Genomic DNA, 23,179 nt, shown 5'->3' with positions numbered 1-23,179 from the left:
TTCTGCTTAGGCTGCACCAAGTCTGGCTCATTCAATGAACTCAGGACGTCAGCTACGCTGGGGCAGTGTAAACCTCCCAATCCTGTAAACCTTGGACCTTCCATGGTTACGGGGGCCTTCTGATGTCAGACTGCCGCCCACGTGGGCTTCAGGTAAGCTGAAATGTTGGCCAGCAAACAGAGACACACCAAAGCTGCTCCATAGCCTCTAATTAACCTTTCTTGAAGGTTGGCCCTCCCAAGCAAAGGGGGCCATCCTCGTTTCGACACTCCTGAAGCCACTAGGGCGGCTTACACAGTATTCACGGTTCTGCTCTAAGATCATTCATCGGTTAACATGGAGCCTTGACACACGCCGCACTGTCTTCAGGGGAGGGAAGGAAAAGCCACAGCCAGGCAGCTGAAGGAGTTCTGCGCTGACATCTGGGGGGTTGGTTCAGGCCACCTGGTGAGGGTTGTTGATTCCAGGCGCAGACCCAAGAACTTGAAAATGTCAGGCTTTGCTCAGCGAGTTCCTTCTGTGAGTGAGAGGAATGGATGAGTTTGGAAGAAACACAAAGGGGACAACTGCTTAGAACAGCTGAGTGAATCCAGCAGCCTCTCCCTGACCCTTTCGAAGGAGCAAAAGGAGAGTAGCAGAGGAGAAACCCTTTCCAGCGACCTCTCTCCCAAGTAGGGGAGACAATGCTGTTTTACGCACATGAATTTTTCACGATCTAAATTTCGAGACCTGGTGGGGCTACGCCTCAGTATTTCTCCCTACTTACAGTTTCCTTTCTGCGTTTTTTTTTTTCGTCAGGATCGTGTGCACGTATGTTTTGATGTATGAGTTTCCTAGGGCTGATGTAACAAATTACCACAACCTTGGTGCCTTAAAACAACAGAAATGTATTCTCTCACAGTTCTGGAGGCTAGAAGTCCCAAATCGAGGTGTCAGCAGGGCGGCTCTTGGCGAAGGCTCCAGGGGAGAACCCTTCCTCGCCTCTTCCAGCTTCTGGTGGCTCCAAGCGTTTCTTGGCTTGTGGTTGCATCACTCCAATCTCTGCCTCTGTCCTCACATGGTCTTCTCTCCTCTGTGTGTCCATATCTTCCTCTTCTTCTGTCTCTTATAAGGACACTTGTCATTGGATTTAGGGGCCATCTGGATAATCCAGGATGATCTTATCTTGAGATCCTTAACTTAATGACTTCTGAAAAGACGCTTTTTCCAAATAAGTTCACATTCACAGATTCCTGGTAGATGTGTCTTTTTGTGGGAGGCGGAGGGAGAACACCATTCAACCCAGTGCGGAAGGCAAAGAGACGGCAACAAAATGAGAAACTCTCTAGAGTCCAGGAATGAGGAGCTGGAGTTCGTGGGGAAGGTGTTCCATTTTGGAGGTATGTGTCCAGCCCCTCCTTGTCCTCATATGGAACGTCTCACAGAGGCCCCCACACCACTCACTGCCTCTCTTGCAATCTCTAGGTCTGGAATCAGTTGGAGGCATTAGGATCAAGAGGACATAGGGGGCGCTCTCCCTAGGGCTGTGCACCATGACCACACCTCTGTTGGGTGGCACACAATGGAAGCACGGATGTTTGCAAGGAGACAGAAAGTCCGTCTCTTTCTTGAAGTAGAAAAATCAACCTCCTATAAGGAAACTAAGGCCTGTTTCTCCAGGGCCAACTCCACGAACTGGTGTAACTCATGAATGAAAAGGACTCTGTCAATTTTGAGAGGCTATGTAAATGCAAGCCGTCTTTACATCCTCATCATCGTGATTCAGAGGAAATACTCTACCCTGTGCTCGGAGACCCCTAGGACCCAGGCTGCTGGCAGCAACAGGAACAACAGCAAGTGTCTACCACAGACTCAACATGGAAGGGCACCATGCCATGCATTTTACACCCACAACCTCTTTCAGCCTCATTTTCCTTACTTTTAAACAGAAATAATAACACCTCCCTCCCCGGTTGTTCTGACAATAAATAAATAAAATATGTATCTAGTAAGATATGCAATTGGTTTTTTCCTTCCTTTATACCATTGGAAGTGAAACAATTCTATCAGCCTTTACGCTCTTGTTAGTGATTCTCATGGATGTGAGGTTTGGTGAGAGTATAAAAATTTCCAGGGTGCATTTAGGGGCCTGGTGTGGTTTACACTCCACCTGTTCTCACCGCCAGCATGAGAGTGACTGAGCTGCGAGCTGTGGATCCTGGAGGAGAAAGCATGTGGTACACTTCTTAACCTTCGATGTCTGACATCTGCCTAAGCTCTCATAGAGTGCAGAGCTCTCTCACATAATGATCGCATTTTGATTTTCATAGCTGCCCAGCGAGGAGTTCACACCACCTGTTGCCGTTTTGTGCCTGAAGAAACGGAGGGTAACCAAGTGATGCAAACCATCCAAGGTCGAGCCGCTGGAACTTCAGTCTGGGTTTTCTGCTTTCAGTCCAGGACTTAGTGTATTTCACCACAAGGAGAAACGCACACCCAGTTTGCATCTTCATGTCATAGAAAACGATGTTCTTTGTTAACGTTTAAAGTGTCAAGAGTCTATATTGCCAAAACGGACACCAGTTACTGATCTGATGCATCAATAGTGAGAGAACAGCTGTGTCCTGCTCCCTGGGCAATAATTCTACTTCAGCTGTATTTAATAACATGCAACAGAGAGCTGAAAAGTGATTGATTCAACTGAAGAAAAAAAGCAAAGTGGACTCATACTGCCAACACTGGAGAGGCCCTTTGAGGATGCTCCTCTGAGCATCAAGCTCCTGGAAGGAAAGACCCCTGGACCAGGTAGCTGGGACCACCCTTGTGACTGCTCTCAGTCCACAGTGACAAGCTTGTGTGTCCTTGGGTGGGTCACTCTGTTAAATGTGCGTGAATGGAAGAGCAAGATGAAGGGAGATTCCTGGAGGTACTGTGGGGAGGGTGCATGGGGCCGGGCAGTCAGGCTACACTGAGAAGGAATCACAGGCACCAGGAGAGAAGGGGGACGAATGGGCTGCCCTGTGCTTAAAGGTGCACCACCGTGTTGGGGCAATGCCATGCCTGTGCATAATGTCACCAGGGCATTGCTTAGGGCAGAGATTTCTGCATCCATAGAGGCAGAAGGCTAGAGGAATGACACATGGGCTAAAAGCAAATCAGGGTCAATGTTCCCCACCTCCATGCTGCCCTCCCCCACCCTGTGCCCATTGCAGGCATCCAGGTAGCTTCCTTATTCTCTTTTGACTATAAAATCCACTGGTCCCTTAGTATTTGTAAAGAGGCAGTGGGAAGATGATGATGATGTGGCAGAAAGAGAACAGGTTTCTGAATCACACAAGCCTAGTGAGATGCTGGGTCAGCACACCATTGGCTGTCAATTTAGTTCAAGTTGTACAACTCCTCAGAGCCTCGGTTCCCACATCTGCTTGGGGAAAAATGGGAAAACTCACCCTTGGGAAGTACTAAGAGGCCTTTGAGGTACGTGAATAAGGTTGAAACCTTCAGGTACTCATCTAAATACTCCTTAATTCCTCCAAGGTATGGAGTACTCGCTACACAAGGTGGCAGTTGAGCCTGACATGGTAACATAGCCCCATGGTTAGACTATTCCTAGTAACAAAAAGAAGTAAGAAACTAAGGCATGCAATGATCCAATGGTGATTATTTTCTCTGAAAAGTAATATCTTTTAAATGGTGTTACAAATTAGGAATACAATTTGCAGCAAGATTTTAAAAAATCAAATTCCCATACCCAAAGCTAGCACCTCCTTGCATTAAACTATCAAATGTGACTCAGCTTAATCTTGGCTCCCTAGCTGACATGCTTCCTTTCTTATCATCCCAAATCTTTAGATCTGTAGTTTCTTAGTACTACCATTACTTTGAGGCTCCATAGGAGCTATGTGTTTAAAAAAGAAAGAAAGAAAGAAAAAGGGAAGAGGAGGGGAGAGAAGGTGGTAGGGAGGGAAGGAAAGAAGTAAGAAAGGAAAGAAGGAAGGAAGGGATGTGGGGAGGAAGCGAGGAAGGGAGGAATGAAGGAGAAAAGAAAAGAGAAGAGGAAAGCTTCTTGGCTTAGCGGGCTGGCTGTTACTTCTGCTTCCAGTTCTACCAATTAGCTCTAACACATGGTTTTTCTTGGCAGCTTCCTGCTTCCCATCACAGATGGTACGGAAAAGTCTGACTGTTGACTTTCTGGCTCTTCTCTCCTATTTCCTCTCCCCACAGCTAATTTAAGAAAGTCTACATGACACTGGGACAACTGTCAGCCCTGCCTCTTTTCCCTGCCCTTGCCTTCTCCAGTCACCCACGGCCACCTCTACTGCTGGTCCCCTCTGGCTCCCCAGCCTGATCTGACGGCAACAGGAAACAATCAGTAGGCTCAGCCTCATGCGAACGTGATGTGGAATTAAGTTACACCTCCAGATGGGGAACCAGTGACCCCGAACTTCTGGGCTCCTGCAAGCCCCAAATGCCTTGAGTCTGAGCACTCCCTGCCCTTCGAGTTTGAGTCCACTCCATGGAGCTGGGCTATTCCTTGGCCCTGCTTATTCCACCTAGCGTGCCCGACCCTCGCTCACCCTAGACAGGGCAGTCCTACCGTCTGCAGTTCGTCAGCCATATCCTGGCCCCTCCCACCTCACTCTATGGATGCCACTCATTCCTCAATGCCCACTGGTGAGTAGATGGGATCCAACAGGCCCCATGTGGACCCGTCTATGATTACAGGCCCTGCGCAGGCCAGCATCTCTGCCTGGGGACACTCCTAATCCACAGGCTCAGTTCCTTCACTCAGCATCCAGAATGCAGTGGCTAGCTCCCTAGGGCAGGCAGGGCAGAGCAGAACCTTCTGACGGATGGGAGGGAGCAGGAGAGATGAGGCGGAACACGGTCTCAGCAGTTTCTAAGGAAGAATGCCCAACCTGAGTCTGGGAGTGGAGAGAAAGTATCAGCTTTCCCAACACTGCAGGTAATGGGACAAGACCTCAACAACGGCTGACATAACAGGAGCCCACTGCTGCCAGGGAGGGGCAGGGCACCCATGGCTGCTGGGTACCCCAAACTAACAACTGCAGTTGGCTCAGGACTAGAACCTGCTCTTTTAATAAAGGAGCCTTTATTAAATACAGCTCTGACCCATCACTACGGCTTCATGACTTCTGATGGTTTACTATTGCCTGCACAACCAATCGGGGATCAACATTATATTAGTCAGGGTTCTCCAGAGAAACAGAACCAAAAGGATGTGTGTGTATGTGTGTGTGTGGGGTGTGTGTGTATAGAGAGAGAGAAAGAGAGTGAGATTTATTTTAAGGAATTGACTCATGTGATTACGGAGGCCAGCAAGTTCAAAATCTGCAGAGTAGACCAGCAGGCTGGAGACACAGAGAAGAAGTGATGTTGCAGCTCAAGTCCAAAGGCAGTCTGCTGGCAGAATTGCCTCTTTCTCGGGGAAGGTCAGTCTTTTTTCCTATTAAGACCTTCAACTGATTGCATGAGGCCCACCTACATTATGGTGGGTAGTCTGCTTTACACAAAGCCCACTGACTTAAATGTTGATCTCATCTAAAAAAAAAATAAACCTTCACAGAGACATCTAGAATAATGTTTGATCAAATATCTGGGTACCATGGCCCAACCAAGTTGACATACAAAATTAACCATCACGAAAATGGTCTTCCAGCTTCTTTTCCCAACACCCTCCTAACATAGGCCCTTCCTCTGGTCACTCAGAGACTAGTGACCATTCTTGAACATACCGGGAACTTCAGTAGCTCTGGGCCCTTGTCCATCCCCGTGCAGTCCTAGAACCCAGTTCCTGTATCTCAGCACATTTCATTGTTATTAGTGTTTACCTGCCTGTCTGTCCACTGGATTCTTTACATTCTCAAAGACACGTTCAGTCTCTTATTCACCTCATTGCTGGTATCTAACACAGTAGCTGGAACTCAAAGACTTTCAGTGGATGTTTGTGGAATAAAAATTGGTCCAGAAAGCTGAAGACCCACACCAAAGATGAGGGCTGGGGGCATTAACCATGGTCAGAGATGGACCAGGAGATGTGAGTTCAGAAAGTCATAATGAAGCCAAGCATCACTCCTGGCTTCGGAAATCCTAGAAGGCTTTCTCAAGGAAACAGCATTTGCATTGTGCCCAGCAGGATAACGGGATTTCAATATGCAGAGATAGAGGAAGGGCATTTCAGAGGAGGGAATTCCCTCAGTAAAAGCACAGAAGTAGGAAGACGCAGAGAATGTTCAGGAAAGAGTGGATTGTTTTCCTGGAACATAGGCTACAGGAAGGTGGGGTACAGAAAGAGGCTGGAAAGCCAGAGGGGTCAGATTATTGCAGGCTGCAGTGCCAGGCTCAGCACCCTGCAAGTATTGAGATGCAGGGGTGAACCATCAGAAGCTGTCTACACCGGGCAAGGGTTGGGGAGTGACATAATGGTTCAGGTTGGGCTGTCACTTCTGCCTCTGCCTGAAAAGTTATTAGAGTGAGGTCGCTAATGTGCCAGTCCCAAGGGGTGAGCTCACTGATGCCAGAGTGAATTAACTGCCCAGGGTAGGCAAAGGAAGCCACCTTCCCCGTCATTCATCTGCAAACCCTAGACAGGGCCAAAGATCTGACTGCTTCGGTTTCACTCAGTGGTGTCATTTAGACACCGTCTGAAAGAAGGAAAGAAAAATGTTTCAAATGCTAAAAGATCAAAACAATGTCTATGCCTGGCCGCAAACGCAAGCCAACGAAAGGATGAGTGGAAGGATGCCATCAAGATCGTCCCTAACATGGGTGGAAAGGCTGGGCTCGTGGGCTGGGGGCTGGAGTCCACACCTCAGCAGGGGCTGGGGGCTGGGCTTCAAAGGCCCGCTCTTCCACAGGCTCAGGATGACCCTCGTCTCTCCAACAGCCCGGGGCTTCCGGCCTCTGCACTGCTCCGGTGCGTGCCCAAGCGGGCTGCGGAGAGGCAGACGCGGGCTCGCTCTGCTGACACATCACAGAGAGGCAGGAGGGAGCAAAAGAGGTGCCGGCCACTTTGTCATCCTAATCTCTCCACGTCCCCCACTCTCTGTTTTTTTTCCCTTAATTCCATCTCAAACATGATTGTGAAGGAAGAGCTCCCCAAACATCTTTTTCAGTGTTTCCTCTTGACCCTCAGCATCCAGGGAAGAGCGAGTCCCCATCCTCTGCTCAGCTGCTCCTCTGCTTGCGCACGCCTCACTCCTGACAGCTGCCAGGAACGAGTTTCCTGGGCCTTCTGTTCCTGCCCGCACCAGCCTGCGGGGCTGAAAGCTCGGGGCCTGGGGACGTGTGGGCCTCTTGGCTGGGCCCCCCTCACCTGATCAGCATGGCCCGCAGGGGCGCTTCCAGCACCTTGGGCACTGATGGTCCAGTTTTGTGGTCCAGGGCTGGACAGGGGCCCAACGGTGCTGGAACTTGGCATAAAGCTCTGTGCATAAACACTCACCGCCAATGTCTTGGGGTATAGGGCAAAGCCTGCCCAGCGTGCCCAACCGCAGCCAGCAAGATGCAGGGCGGGCACTGATTCGGCCCGTGTATCCCTCTCGGAGTTTTAAAGCCTGGCCGCTGTGCTTTGACGCAGAGCTTTCGGGAGAAGACAGCAGGGCGCAGGACCAAACATCCCAGAATATTACTTCTAGTAAGGTCTTTCAGTGAGGAGAAAGTAGACAAAATGATTTTTTTCATTTAAAAAAGAAAAAACCTCGCAGGAGATTAAGAAAATGAATGGACGGCTTATTAAGCACGGCAGTATTTTGTTTACTCCCTACAGGCTGCATTTCACAATGACGACCTTTCTTCCTGTAACAAAAAAGCTGATCAAGGGATGACAGTTGTCTGCCTGCAGCCTCGTCAAGCTTTCCTGTGGCAAAACCTCTTCAGGGAAGACGCGGCAGTTTCTCGGAGCTCTGCCTCTTCCAGTAAAACTACAGGTGGCAGGTAATTCTAAGGGCTGCGTTCCTCCCCAAAAGAAAGCGTGTGGACCATTACAAACTCCCCCGCCCCTGAAAGAAAAGCAATGAAGACTGATCAAACAACAACAACAATAACACTGGATTTTGACCCCTAAGAGCCAAGGTGGGAAGGACCCTGTAAGGAGGAGGGCCCCTCCAGCTCCGCCATTCTGTACTCTGGAGCTCCTGGGGCTGTGAGAGGGGACGGAACTATGAGGAGGGCCCTCACTGGGTGCTAGAACAAGAGAGCAGACCCTTCCCTGGTCAGGTCATTCACTGCATTATCTGACTTGATCCTCACTACAGGCCTATGGGTGAAGGGGGTGCTATCATTATCTCCATTGTTTGCGTAAGCAAACGGAAGTCCAGATAGGTTAAGGAACTTGTCCAAGCTCACACAGCTAGTAGAATTTCAACCAGGCCTGTCTGAGCCCAGGACCTGAGACTCTGACCTTTTTTAACTATCTGCCTCATGGGCTGGCTTGAGTGCTGCCATCAGCTCCTTTCTAGTGAAGCCCTGCCAAATGGTCACTCAGGAGCCAGGGACCAGGGCAAGGAACACAGTTGAGAAGAACAGCTAGAGCCTACCCACAGGGGAAGAAAACAGACAGATATGGACAAACCGTACTCCATTCATTCCGCCAGCGATGATCCCAACGCTAACCCCCACTTCTCCCAGTACCCCCGGGGACGACCCCCACCCTATGGCTCCAGCTAGCCACAGATAACTTTTTGCCCAAATATTCCAGATCTGACTTGTACAATAAAACATCAAGCCTACTGAGATGCAGCATAAGACAACCAATTTAATATATGTAGCCTCTTCCCTTCCCTCCCTTTTAGTCTGCGGTGGCATGTTGGGGGAACACACAGTACATTTACAAATGATGGTGTCTTTCTTCTCCTTCTCTGCTCTCCTCTCTTCACCTACCTGGAAAGTTAAAGAGGTGGGAATCGTAAGGGACAAAATAAATTGGGGGGAAATGTCATTTTCAAATGTCTAATTCTTTGAAAGCCAGTTGCAAAAGCCAGTGCATAAATCTGTGCCGCATTGCCACACTGCGTGGTCTGCTCTTTTCCTGGGAACTGCCCCAGGGACCCAACAACTCCTGCTCTCAGTTTGGTGATCATCTGAACTGCCCTGAGTCAGAGATGTCCTCTCCCATACTGCATGAAATAGTCACTGTTGATGGGTGCCCACCGGACACACAGGATTTGTGTAAAATCAGGCTTAAGTAACACAGGATTTCACACTCAGCATCTTTGTTTCCCTTAGTTGAGAGTGTCAGAGAATGCAGTCCCCCGATTTGTGTGATTAAATCCTAGCAAGACTTCTTTGCAATCCAGCTCCCAAGTCACTCATTTCCTACATTGTTATTATTACTTTCCAAAAAGTTTGGAGGAAATGCTCCAAAGAAGCCAAAACTTCAATCAACCATCTGGGGTGTTGGCAACGAGATACCTGGCAGCCTTCTTACAGGTAGGATGGCGGGAAGACAAAGAGTGGTTTCTCATTACAGAGAACAGTGGGGCGTCAGGATGGCTCCATTGCTGGCAGTACTTCAACCAAAGACCGAAGTCTCAAAAATCACCTTGCTTCTGGATGTCTTTAATCCCTAAGGAGAAAATAGCATTTACTTAGTCCACATAGTCTCTGAGGAACACAACTACAGAAAATCTATCCCAATGCACAGAATCAAAATATCCATTTTTGAACAGTCATCTCTCTTCTTGTAGTGGGTTCAGCTGCATCCTGTTCCCGGGGCTGCTCCAGACTGTACCCCACCTCTCTCCGGTGGAAACCACTAAGATATAGCTGACGCTTTCTCTCTGCTACAAATCAAAAAAATTAAATGAGCCCTAAAGAACGGAGAACTTTGGAGAAAAAGTAAACAGCTGTCAAAGCAATTTGTATAAGAGACACACACTCAAATATTGGTACTCCCAAGATCTACAAAACCTATTTATACATCAGCAGTTGAATTGCTTGTGAACGCCTTTGCACAAATAGATGCTGACCAGGAACATCAGTCTGTAATAGAAAAAGATTCTTAAGGGACAAATGATGATGTACAGACAGAAAGAAAGAATTCATAGCACTGTTTTCACTAGATATTCCCCTGTGCTGCCTTAAGTGACTGGTGACGAAGCAAATTTAAATAGTCATTTGTGGCAGACATTTCCTTTTTGTTTACACTGCATGACTCCCTTTTGGGAAATTCCCCTCCCCACTCCCTGTGATTTCCCGGAGCTGTCATTCCTGTCCTCTTGCCTCCCATGAACAGAAACCAGCACAGTCTGTGCCCTTGTTGTCTGAGGGAGGCAGCTTCCAAGATGGCTCCCAATCATCCTGCCTCTTTGGGCCCAAACTCTTGCATAGCCCCAGCCCACGGTGTACCAGAGCTGCTCTTTGTGACCAATAGAATATGGCAGAAATGGTGGTGTGTCTCTTCCAAGGTTAGGCTATGAGAGGCTGCGCCTTCTCTATTGGGCTCTCGTCTCCTCTCCTCTTTCTCTCTTGGATCACTCACTCTAGGGGAAGCCAGCTGTCATGTGGAAAGGACACTCAGGCAGCCTAGGAAGAGGCCATATGGTGAAGTACCTAACAGCCAGCAAGAAACTGAGGCCTGCATGCAACCACAAGGGTGAGCTTGGAAGCAGATCCCCCAGTCCTGGTCAGCCTTGAGAAGACGGCAGCCCTGGCCAACAGCTTGACTGCAACTTGTGAAAGACCTTGAGGCAGAACCACCCAACTAAGCTGCTCTCAGATTCCTGTTCCACAGAAATTATTTGAGACAATAAATGTTTAAACTGCTTTGGGGGTAACTTGCTACACAACAGTAGATAAACAATAGATAATACATTGGCCGATCAGACTATGCCAAACTCCTGAACACACTGAATATCACGATTGGTCAAGGGGTGGAAGCATAATCCAAGCAAGGCCAGTCAGAATCCTTTTCAAGAACTGATATGGAGACTCAGTGACAGAGAGTCAGGCCATTTTCTCTGGGATCCCAACCAGAGGCCATACTGCCTCCCTGATGGGCATTTGGAAGTGTGGGGACATATTTAGTAGTCACAATGTATGGAAGTGCCATTGGCACTTGATGCTGGGAACCAGGGATGCTAACTACTGTGCAATGCGTGGGACTGTCCCACACAACAAAGAATTACCCATTCCAAATTGTCAATAGCACCCACATTGAGAAATCTGGGGCTAGAACCTTCAGTGGCTTGCTTTATTTATTTATTTACGCCATATGAAGAGACCTGTTACAAGAATGAAGCAAATTGAGATGACAGCAGAACCCAGATATATTAAAAGAGAGAAATATAGAGTCCTGATGATAGAATTTGAATCCCTGGATCCAGCCATGCCTGAAGCCTGAAGTAGTACCCTTTGATCTTCTAAACTACATGAGCCAACAACTTTTCTTTTAAGCTTAAAAGAGGTTAAGTTGGGTATTGATGTTTGCCACGGAAAGAACCATACCCAGCTGCTTCATCCTTCAACCAACCATTCATTCAAATAATATTCATGGAGCCTTTACTATGTGTAAGTCACTGGTTTAGATCCTGGGAATATACAATGAAAGATGGCACATTCCAGAATGACAAGGAGTTAACTAACAGTTACAATACAGAGTGATACCAGATGTTTACACACACACACACACACACACACACACACACTTTTTTTTAACACTAAGGAAATACAAAAGAGGAACGTCAGCTCAGTCTAACAGCAAGAGGAGGTTGTCAAGGAAGATCTACTCTGATAAAAAAGGAAATTGATAACTTATAAAGGACTGTCTAGAAATGCCAGCGGAGAGGGTAGAGGAGCCCTGTGTGACAAACAAGTGACTCATTGCACAGGCCAAAGCTTTTAATATACCCCAGTGCTGGCTATGGAGGCTGAGATCACAGTGATTCAAGAATCACTTACAGGCCATTTGGGAGAGCACAGAGTAATAAGACAAAGCGGCACTGATCCAGGAAGCGGGCCCTTATAAAGCATCCGGGCCATTCTCCTTCTCTACTTCTTTATGATCTCTAGTATTTCATCTTAAGAAATAAATCTCTATCATGAAAGCAACTCTGTTTTTAAAAAAGAGATAAAAAGAGAAAGATATTCCTTCCTAACCAGACTCAGGTCAGAGTAGGCAAAATCATTTTCATTATTGCTGACATCTTTACATCTCCTTCACCCAGTACACAGAAGGACGGGAGGGTATTAATTGGTGCTATTATTGGTGCCATTGCAATAACTCTACCTCCTAATACAGAAGGGAAATACGTAATGCCGCATGTTAAGGAGGCTCTCAATCTCTTGTGAGCACTCAAACCGGGTCTTGGTTTTATGTAGAGACAGGAGTAGCCACTGAATTTTTTTTCCAGAGACTTCCCCAACTAGCTCCCCAACCCCGAAATTTCCAGGCCATCAAGCAATCACGTCATAACATCAATTGCTGAGGACACGGCATTATTCCAGGCACCATAGGAAAACATGGGGAAAGAGATACTGTCGTTTTTTTCAAAGAACTTACCATCTTGTTAGGGAGCTAATCATGAAATGACAAAAATTAGATGTGACAGAGCAGACTGAAGGACAACAGGAGAAGAGTTAGGAGGCAGTTCATAGATGCTGGCCTGGGCCTTGAGCCAGGCCTACAGAATTGGTAGAATTTGATCAAGAAGAGAAAAGGAAGAACCTTTTCCTTAAGGCCAGGAAGGTCAGAAACTAGAGGGAGATGACTAGACAGCCAAACTGACAGGCCCAAAGATGCGTGTTGGGGAATAGAATCAGAGAAGCAGTGTGAGCCAAACCAGGGGCCAGTCAAAGGCCGGGGTCCAACTATCAATCTACTGCCTCTGAGCCTCAAATCCACGCTTCTTCACCTGCTCTGCAATAAGGGAGCTGTAAATGTTTCTCCTTTGCAGCAAATGCAGTACCAAGCTTTGTCTGCAAAGAGCCCTGGGTCCGTGCAGGAGGAAGGGGCTTCTCTTGGTGGTTCTGGTGTGCTGCTGTCTTCTCCCCGCCCTGGGCTGCATGACTCACAGTGGCTGGCCCCAGCTGTGCCCCCAGAACTCATCATCCAGCCCCAGTCTCTGGTCACCCAGGGTGACCACCTGGCCATGGCGCTCCTGATATAGACACCGAGCATACCGTTCTTGCACTGCCCTGCTGAGGAGCAGGCTCCTGACACCCCACTGCCTTCTGTGCACTCTCCTGCCAACCTCAGCCTGTCTCCACACCAAAAGGGTGTCTCCTCCTTGCCTAGCAACCATGGACCACCCAGAGAACTTCCCACCACCCAGTAGGCTGTGATTACACCTTCTCCAACCCTGTCTGAACACCAGCCCGGGAGAGGGGCCCCCTTCCAGGCTTGTCCTCCCATGAGTGTTCTCTAACAGCCTTAGGGCTTTCTTTATATCTTTATAGTTACTCCCCTCTTGTAGTTAATAAATCTTTATATTAAACTTCCCATGTTCAACTTACTGTGTGGTTTCTGTTTCCCGATTGGGCCCTGACTGACACAGGAGGCAGGCAGAGGAGTCTAGATGATGTGGTAGAGAGCCAGGCAGGCGGGGGTAGGGGATATGTGTGTTGAAATCAGGAGTGAGGGAGCTAGACAAGGAGAGCAACAGATATTACTGCTGCTTCATTACTGTTCTATCTGATCAGCCCAGAAAGTGAAGAAGAGAGAGAGGAGAAGTGGAGGGGAAGAGAGAAAGGAGAAGCGGAGGGGAGGAAAGAAAGGAGAAGCGGAGGGGAGAGAGAGCAGAGGATGGGAGGAGAGCATGAGAAGCATAGTCTTGGAGATCTACTCCATCAGGCTTCCCAGCTGCCCATCCATCCACCACAGTCTCCAGGTAAGTGGCCTGGCCCTGCAGATCGAGCCTGAGAGTCAGCACTGTGAGGTGTTTGAGAATGATGAGGCTCAGAAGGGTTTGGAGAATGGGTTGGAGTGGGTGGTGAAAGCAGCAGAGGGAAAAATGCAGAACCTGAGTTGACTGGCTGTGGGACTGGATAGCCCAAAGGAAGAATGGACAGGAACTGGTGGCAACCTACGTCTAAAAAGCAAAGGATGCTAGGGAGGGGTTGGGGAGGAAGCACAAGGTATTTTCAGAAAATCTCCCTTAAGAAAAGAGGACATGAGGGAAGGAAAGGATTGGCCTCTCTTTTGTGTGCAATGCTTGGGCAAGTCACTGGCCTCTCTCACTCAACTTCCTTGCTTATACAGTAGGAATACTAACACCTACTGTAGAGTATGGTCTTAGGCATGAAACGCAACACATCTGGGACCATGTCTGGAACTTAGCAATGCTCATTATGTTGGAAAGTAGAGAGCAAGGGATGAGTGTCCCAATGGGTACACCTGGGGCCCAGGTGAGGGAGTGGAGGTGAAAGGGGCTACCTGCAAAGACAGGGCTCCTCACACGCTGGAAAAAGAGGGAGCAGCAGGAGGGCACCAGGTCCTGGGGCAGAGAGAAGGGGTCCCTGAGTGAAGAGAAGACATCAAAAAGAAGGAGGAGTGGACACACCTTCTCACAACTTGGCCTAGGGCTGGTGGGCCTCTTCAACTTCAAACTAATCATACTAACACATTTATTGGATGTTTCTGTTCTTTTTGGCAGGGCAGGGTCATTGCATCGGGTCACCCAAAGTATGTGAATAAATTCTTTTCATGGCAGTCTACTGCCTCATATGCGTGGGTCAAGGGTCACCCCTGCTCTGTGGTCACGCCCAAAAGTGAGGAGAAAACACGGGTGTCACCTTTGTCATGGAACTTCCTGCCTCCAGTTTTTTTTTTAAACTTATGATCTTAGAAAATTCCCTGAAGGTTAATTAAAAGATTTACTTTCCAGCCTCTGGCGTATTGTGTTAAATATATTTGTTGGCTTGGATGTCAACAGCAACTGCTATTTGTGAATAGCTTATGCAACATCAAAGAGTCGAGTAAAAGAAGAGGAAAGAAAACCCTCAAATCCTATATGCCACGGCTGAATAACTATCTCACTTTCAGTGCTTATTAAAACAATCTAATTCTATAGAAGAAGCATTAAATGAAAAGACTTTAAGTAAATAAATAAATTCAAACAATGCAAACTCTTAAATTAAATAAAGCACTCCAGTGTTCACATTTGTGTATTAAAATACGATCATACATTGATTGGATCAAGAGTAACTGACAAATATTACATGATAAATATGAGAGAGACTCCTTCATCCCACTCCATTATACACATTAAGAAGAAGAATCAGGACATTGGCCAAGCGTTTCAATCTCTTGAACCAGAATTCTAACCTTTTCTAAATCTGATGATGACGATGATAATTTTTAAAAGGTTTCAAAAGAAAAGCAGAAATTTTCAGAAAGATGCACTTTAAAATGATTTTCCCTTTGAAAGATAGCTAGCTCTATTCACTCTTATTCTAAAACCAACACCCAATTGCTCAGGAAGAGGTTTATGCTAATGAGAGCTGATTCCCTTGGTTTATCAATAATTAGTTACCATTAAAAGCAAATTTCATTAAGTCCTTCTCCAAAGTTCTGAACCCTCCGCTTCAATCAATTACTTAACGGCTGTGCCGTGAATTAGAGACCCACTTGGAAACACCAGAAGGCATGTTAGAGTCATTTAGCACTTGCTTGCTTGGCTTCTGCAGTCAGTTGGTATGTAGGGAAATAGAATCGGCTTCAGCGGTATCGTTGGAGAAGTCAGGGCCCGCCTGGCTCGTCTCCTGCAGGTAACTCTCTTTGCAGACACCACAATCCTATTGATTCCTCCATCACTGCCCCGTCCCCACTTCAGACCCTGCAGTCTGCTCTGTCAAATGCCATCTTCTATCACCATGTCCTGGGGCTGTGTGCCTTTTTTCCATGCCAGACTTTGCCCCATGTACTCAGCCTACCCCGCAACAGGCATGGCAACCACAGCAGACTGAATGCATGCCCAGAAAGCATGCTTGCTTTTGAGCCAGGTAGCTGGATGGGCTAAAACCACATTAGCCATTTCCTGGTCTGTGAGTGAATCTAAAGCCCTATAAAAATTAAAAGGGGGTAATGGAAACCTTGTGGAAAATCAGAAAGAAAGAAAAACACGGGAAGGATCAATTATAAGTGTTGAGAAAGTCTCAAGTCTCACAATGAAGTCTTGTCTCTCACGACTTAGAATCCTAGAATCTCCAGATTGGATAGAACCTTGAAGGTTATTGGATTAGGTAAGGTAACTGCTAATTGCTAAAACAAATAAATCCAGGAATCTCAATGACTTAAGAAAACAGAAGTTCAAAACTGCAAGGGAGGTTGGGAAGAGTAGTCTAGTCGATGTCCAGGAAGAAGAGAAAACAGGTTGGTGAGCAACCAGCCAAGCTCTACCCTCGTTCCCTTAGACTGTCTTTCATACCGCCCCTTAATCGCCTATACGCGTATGGCACACCTGTCTTTGAACACCTCCAGTGAGCAGCACCTCATCCCTCGCTGGAAACCATGCGGCATCCTCAGGGCCTGATCAAATGAGCAAGTGGAAAATCTGACTGTTGGGTGGGTCCTGCCTATGGCTAGATGGCTCTCCACATCCTGTATCAGAAGAGCGATACACCAACTGGGTTTAAGTCTGAACTGACCCCAGTATTGTTAGAAATGCAGGCTCTACAACCATAAGGCAACTGGAAACTTTGAAAGCCAGCCTAATTTGCCTCTGGAAGGGTTGGAGCAACAGACTCAACAGAGATAAAGACCTAGAGCATTTTTTGAGTATCTAAGGCTGAGTGAATAACGCAGGTCATTGTTAAAAATCACTGCACGATCAGTTCCTGTCTACTCATTTGTTTACAGGAACATTTGGATGTTTTGTCATCTGTAAGGCTCTAGACATAGGTAAAAAATTGTAGTGTTCATTTGTATCAATGGGTATGTATTAACTCAAGTTGTTTGCATAACAGGTTTATTAGTAAATTCCCTATTTCTTGGGAAGACTGAAGAAAAACAATACAACACACACCCCCCCAGCATGTCCTGCCTATTTATTACCACCTCTATAGACACTGACTCCGGCTCCTCTAGTGTTTCATATGCTGTGCATCAGTCCTGATTCCTCATACAGGTGACTGGAGTTAAATGTGACCCTATTGTGACGCCTGTCACCTTGTTGAGAGTCGGAATGATCTGTAGCACAGGATGTGCTAATTCCTGACAACAACTGTCATTGTCAGACACTGCAAACAGTGCGATACTGTGAAAGAGCATGCGGAGAGATTTTAACTGTCGAAAATCGGTTGTAAGTAGCAGGAAATAAAGATGGAGTAAGGAGTTCGGGGTACAGAGGGGAGAGTGTACTGGGTGGGACCCATTCTCACAAGATGCGTTTTGGATCCTAAATTAGGGGAAGCCTATAAACCTTACTTGGAGAGCCCCATTTTCTAGAGGACATTCACAGACAGCCTTCCTTTGTCTGAGGGCAGCAGCAATGCTTGTATTTGAGGGGACTCGCTCTCTGAAGTCCCTGCATGTTGTAAGCAGGTGCATGAGCATAACAGACACAGGCACAATGAGGGCTTTGGAAATACAGCTGACAACATCTGTGCAGTGGAAGCAGCAAATTCACAGGAGCACCAGGGTTGGGGAGAGGATTATAGAAAGGACAGCAGTGGGAGCCCTCTGGGGACCATGGCCTTTGTGGCAGGGGGACTGGGCATGCTGCTGGCTTGGGGCTGTGTCTCCCAGAGGCAGCCAGTAAGAATGAAGATAGCTCTGACAGCAGATGCGGAAAGATCTGAGGCTGTTATATTCACAATCAGCCTACGCTATCTCCTATATCACTTAACTTCAGGTGCCACATTATAGAAAGGCAATAGTCTTAACAGTAATTTCACTGAAGTAACCTTCTTTTAATGTATAGACAGGTCCATTTCCAGCACGCTACTGCCAGATTTTTCTCCCCTTAAAAACAACAACAAAACTTGATTCCCGCATTTATTTTTCTAGCTCACGATGTGCCATATTCCACGCCACCAGGAACATCTTCAGCATGCTATTTGAGGCGGATGGCTGCTTCAAAGAGATTGATAATGCTAGTGCTTATTAAATTAATATCGAGTACAAATGTCTAAGGGGATGCATTTTGTTTTCATCAAGCCCGCAAGAACTTGTACAACAGGAAAACAGAAAAAATTCTTTTTTTCTAATGAGCTCAGAGCATTTTAAGGCATTCCGGGTAACCTAATAACAGCTTTATGAGATAGGGGACATAAAAATCAATGTGTCTATTTTACAAATGGAGAAAGAGAAAGCCAGAAAGGACTTTCAAAGCCCGGTGGTACACTGTGCAGAGAAATGGGGTGGCAGGTAGCGCAGGGCCGCAGACCAGCACCCAACAGACATTTTCTGGTGATGACAGGAAATTCAGGCCTCTGAGCCAAGGCTGAGAAACTTGTTGACACCTTAACTTTCTTTACTGGCTCTCTAAACTTTGTCTGACTTTATCTCAAAAAGATGCTTGCAAGGGCAAGAAAGAGTTTGCTATTAAGTAAAAACTAGGCATAGAGCAAACATCTACTTAGAAAGGGGTCTTTCTTTTACACATAGGGAAACTGAGGCAGAGAGGGCCATGGCTTCCTCTAAACAGCAGTAGTAAGCGTCAGAGCCAGACAAGAACTCAGACGTTCTGATTCCACCCCCATCCGAGACTCAGCACTGAACCCATCTGGTAAGCCCTCTTTCAACAGAAAACAGACAGGCAAGACTAATGGCTGTTTTGGTAAAGCCTGCGTAACATCTGATCCAACTCTGCTAAGAGATCATCTCGCTGACGTTTTGATTTCGAAAATGTCAAAACACGTAAAGGATCATGAAGTTAAAATTAAATCCCAGGTGAGTTGGAGAAAATTGTCAGGTTTAAAAAAAGAGGATAGAAAGAAATGAAAAAAAAAAAAAACCCACTTAGTGCCTCTCACATAACAGCAGGAAACACTGTTCTCAATGACAAGATTAAGGCGGCCCCCCTGAAAAGGCCCCTGCTGGCTTTCCAGCCACCACAAAAGCATTCAGTGGAGAAAGTTCTCAGCGACAGGCTCTGGAATACGTTTGTAGAGGACGCAGAGAGAGGGAGAGTCCTTGAAATGATATTTGTATACTGGGAACATTCAAATGAGGGTGTAGGACAAGATAAGAGTCACTCTACTTAGAGAAGCTCATTCCCTCCACGCTAAGGGAGCCACAAATTCTAAGAACCATTTATTCTTTGGAAGAAAGAAAGAAAAAAAGAGAGTGGAGTCGGGAGAGAGGGACCCAGGGAGGCATGTGAATCTTCGTATCTGGGAGAGAGGAATGGAAGGGCAAGGAAAAGGAGGGGAGGAAATTCACCGCAAACTCTAAGACATGCGCCCAACACTGAAGCTGCTGCAAACATCTTCCCGAGGTCCCTGCCTCGCCTGTTCCGCCTGCCAGGCCTGGCTCAGGCACAGAGAAAATGTGGAATAAGAATCCCAAAGAACCAATCGGTGAATCTTTCTGTATTGTAAGAAAAACAATAGGCTAGCAAAATAAATTTTCACAAACTGTCATCGGGGTGTGAGTCTTAAGCTCCATTTCTGAGGGGGGCATGACATCGTCACTCTCAAAGGAGCACGAAAGGCAGATTTGGGTGTGGAACGGCTGATGTCAAGTTAGCAGCTGGACAAGTCCAACGGGGTGACAAGTGGGGGCGCCTACCTAAGGGGAGATGGGCACAGGAGGTGCCTCTTCTAAAAACCACGCACAGGACCCATGCTGACGTCTGCTCCTCTTAAATTTTCAGGTCAGTTTGAAGATAGAAATGAATATTTTCCTGTCTGTAAAAGAAAATGGTATTTTTGAGTAAAATATCAACTAAGCACAGAACTTCAGGTATACAAGGCCCAGCTCTAAGGTGCAAATTACTTCCTCTGCTCTGGGCTTTCATTTGTCTGCTGTGGAGTCGCTGCGGGATACGCCTCTGATCTGGGACAAACGGCAATTCCTGTGATGCTGTGTTGAGGCAGCCTTGAAATTCCACGGAGTCGTCCTTATGGGAGTGATGCGAAAGAAGACCCAAACTCTCTACTGGAATTGCTTCCCTCAAATTTAGGGAAGTCGATGTCCATGGTCCTTATTTTTATGCTGCATGAGAGGAAGCATCAGGTGGCCCAGGGAGCATGGCTGTGTACACATGACCATTAATGGAAACACCTGAGTAATTTTCTTGGCGCTGTGAAGTTACCACCAGAGAGCTCTGGGCTATTCACCTACACTCATTTTGGAAGGAGCCCGGAGTCCTCTGTTTAGGTCATAAAATAAGGATCTTAATAACAGGATTTCCTGTTCCACTCATATTCAGAACAGTTTACCATGGAAGTAGTCACTGGGGCGAGAACAGCAGGTTTTTCTAGGAAAAGTCATGGCAGCTGGGTGGTATGTTTCCTGCAGCTGTCAATGGCTCCTCATCCTTCATACATAGAGCCTGTCTAGTCCTGTTGCTACGGAGATTTGCAATGGATTGAAAAAGTGCACTGACTTTTGTTTTCCCTCTGGAATTTGAAATAAGAATATGTATTCTGATCTAGGCCTCAGCTATCACACCTTATAGAAATTAACTAAGAAAGCTAGGAAGTCAGACTTATTCCTCAAATCTCTTTCCATTCATGTCCCCCCAGCTCGTTGATTTCCACCAACAAAACTCACAAGTTTCTTTGAAAGATTTTATTTTTTTTCCTTTTTCTCCCCAAAGTCCCCCAGTACATAGTTGTATATTCTTCGTTGTGGGTCCTTCTAGCTGTGGCATGTGGGGACGCTGCCTCAGCGTGGTTTGATGAGCAGTGCCATATCTGCGCCCAGGATTCGAACCAACGAAACACTGGGCCACCTGCAGCAGAGCACGCAAACTTAACCACTCGGCCATAGGGTCAGCCCCTCACAAGTTTCTTTTATCAAAATAATTTAGAAGATAGCACCCTATGTAATTGGCCTCCACCACCAGCAGCTGACAGGATCATTTCCGGTCTTCAACCTAAACTCCCAGCTTTATCTAAATGCAGGCTCCTGAGCATAACTTCACCATGACTAAAGCACAGGATACACATGGGAAGTGTAATGGGATAAGCAAATGAGAAAAATGACCAGTCTGCACTATTTCTCATACAAAACTACACAGCCTAAACCTTCTTTCTTCTATAGTTACTCAAAGTACTGAGTGAACATCTTCAACTGGCAGAGAACTAAGTCCAATAGGTTATATGACACAAAGCACAGCCTTTGAGGAGCAGGAACTTATATCCTTGTGCCTTAATTAGGAAAGATATGGGCTGGCCCCAGTGGCCTAGTGGTTAAGTTCAGTGCTCTCCACTTTGGCGGCCCAGGTTTGGTTCCCAGGCATGGACCTACACCACTCATCAGTGGTCATGCTGTGGTGGTAGCTCACAAACAAAAGGCGGAAGATTGGCAACACGTGTTAGCTGAGGGCAAATTTTTCTCAGAATAAAGAGAAAGATTGGCAACAGATGTTAGCTTAGGGCAAATCTTCCTCAGCAAAGAAAGGAAGAAAAAGGATAAAAGAAACACAGGTTATTTGAAAGACATTTGGAAAATACTGGCAAGTATAAAGAAAAAACAAAAATCACCTGTACTCTACAATCCGCTGATAACTACGGTTAACATCTTGCCTTAAGTTACTCCAGCTCTTTTTCTGGTCAACCCCACCCCCCGCCCACAGTTGAAATGGTACTGAATATATAAATTCACTTCTGGATTATTTTCCTTTTAACATTCCCACTATTACCAGAGAAACTCTGTGGACAAGATTTTTTCCTAACTAGTTATATTTTGTCCTCCTGTGATGGAATCATTCTTCATATTTTAAATGCTTTTGTTTCAAAGTTTCATTGGGTTCTGATTAAGTATGGATTGTAAAGTGATGTACCTGTGGTATTGAGCTTTCTGCGAGTTTGTTTTAAATCCTGAGTGTGAGATGGGTGCTACGGGACGTCCCCACACACACTCAAGGTTCAAAGGGCAAACAGCTAACATTGATGGGCAAGAATCCTTGCTCCAGATCGGAAGGACACAGCACCAGAATTTCAGGCTGGCAAACGCAGAGACAAAGAGAGAGCAGGGGGATTATTGAGAAAACCAAATTAACTGCTGATCTAAAGCCAAGATTATACTTCTATTAAGTACAATCAGGTCCAAAAATCTCTGTTAGACGTAAGCAAAGGCAGTAGGGGATTAGTCCTCTCTGGAGCTAACGAAATGCAGGAAAGTGAAAGGATTCAGGGTTAAAAGAAAGATGTGTTCTCTTTCAACCCAGATGTGGGGAATGCCAGTTAGGTGAGCAATAACTGAAAAGAGTTAAGAAATAGTGTAAATGGCTATTAATTCTAATTAGGCTTTTATATTTCTGAAATCGCAGAGTTAGAAGTTGTTACAGGTTGAATTGTGTCTACCCCAAATCCATATGTTGACATCCTGGCCCCCAGTACTTCAGAATGTGACCTTCTTTGGAAATAGGGGTGTTGCATATGTAATCAGTTAAGATTGGGTTACACTGGAGTAGGGTGGGCGCTAACCAATATGACCCGTGTCCTTACGAAAATGGGAAATTCGGACACAGACGGAGACTTGGAGAGAAATGTGAAGATGAGTTACGCTGCCACAAGCTGAGGAACCAGCAGCAGCTGGGAGAGGGGCCCGGAACAGAGCCTTCCCTGTGGCCTTTGGAGGGAGTGTGGCCCTCCTGACACCTTGATCTCAGACTTCCAGCTTCAGAACTGGGAGACAATAATTTTCTGCTGTTTAAGATACCCAGTTTGGGGTACTTTGTTACAGCAATCCCAAGAAACTATACAGAAGTAATCCTAGAATTCATTTCATCCAGCTTCCTAATGCAGTCTCCTTCCCAGTATGGACAGATGTTCACTTCAGCCTGCCTCCGCGGGACACTTCCAGGGGTGGGGCCACTGTTCTGGGGCAAAACATTCGATTATTGAATAGCTCTAATTATTTCATTGTATCAGAATCATACTTTTGTAATATAATTATTAGCTAAGGTTAAGCATTGCTTTTTTTAATATACAAAGCTCTATTTAACATTCGATAAAAGGGCAGGGCACAGAAAAGTATGTCTGCATCTCCAGCTTAGCCCATAAGCAAGGCACCATCATTCACTCAGAGACAGCAAAAGTTCTAGGTTCTTCGAATGGAACTAAACCA

The 23,179-nt window shown here is 46.5% G+C and overlaps 1 protein-coding gene across 4 annotated transcripts in view; it reads right to left on the bottom strand.

Moving 5' to 3' along the window:
• The window catches only part of RNF182 (ring finger protein 182), a 113,691-nt gene that overhangs the window by 5,478 nt on the left and 85,034 nt on the right, over positions 1–23,179 (bottom strand). For 3 of the 4 annotated variants that reach the window (XR_002802138.2, XR_011429515.1, XR_011429514.1), the window contains exon 2: positions 9,412–9,565. The gene's annotated coding sequence lies outside the window, so the exon portion shown is untranslated. Of the gene's footprint in view, positions 1–9,411; positions 9,566–19,669; positions 19,794–23,179 lie in introns of those variants that run through there. The other variant, XR_289068.4, reaches the window with a different exon arrangement.

Source organism: Equus caballus, chromosome 20, assembly GCF_041296265.1.
Source record: "Equus caballus isolate H_3958 breed thoroughbred chromosome 20, TB-T2T, whole genome shotgun sequence".
Classification (NCBI taxonomy): domain Eukaryota; kingdom Metazoa; phylum Chordata; class Mammalia; order Perissodactyla; family Equidae; genus Equus; species Equus caballus.
The sequence above is the reverse complement of the archived record's forward strand: the minus strand, read 5'-3'. Positions and strand labels throughout refer to the sequence as shown.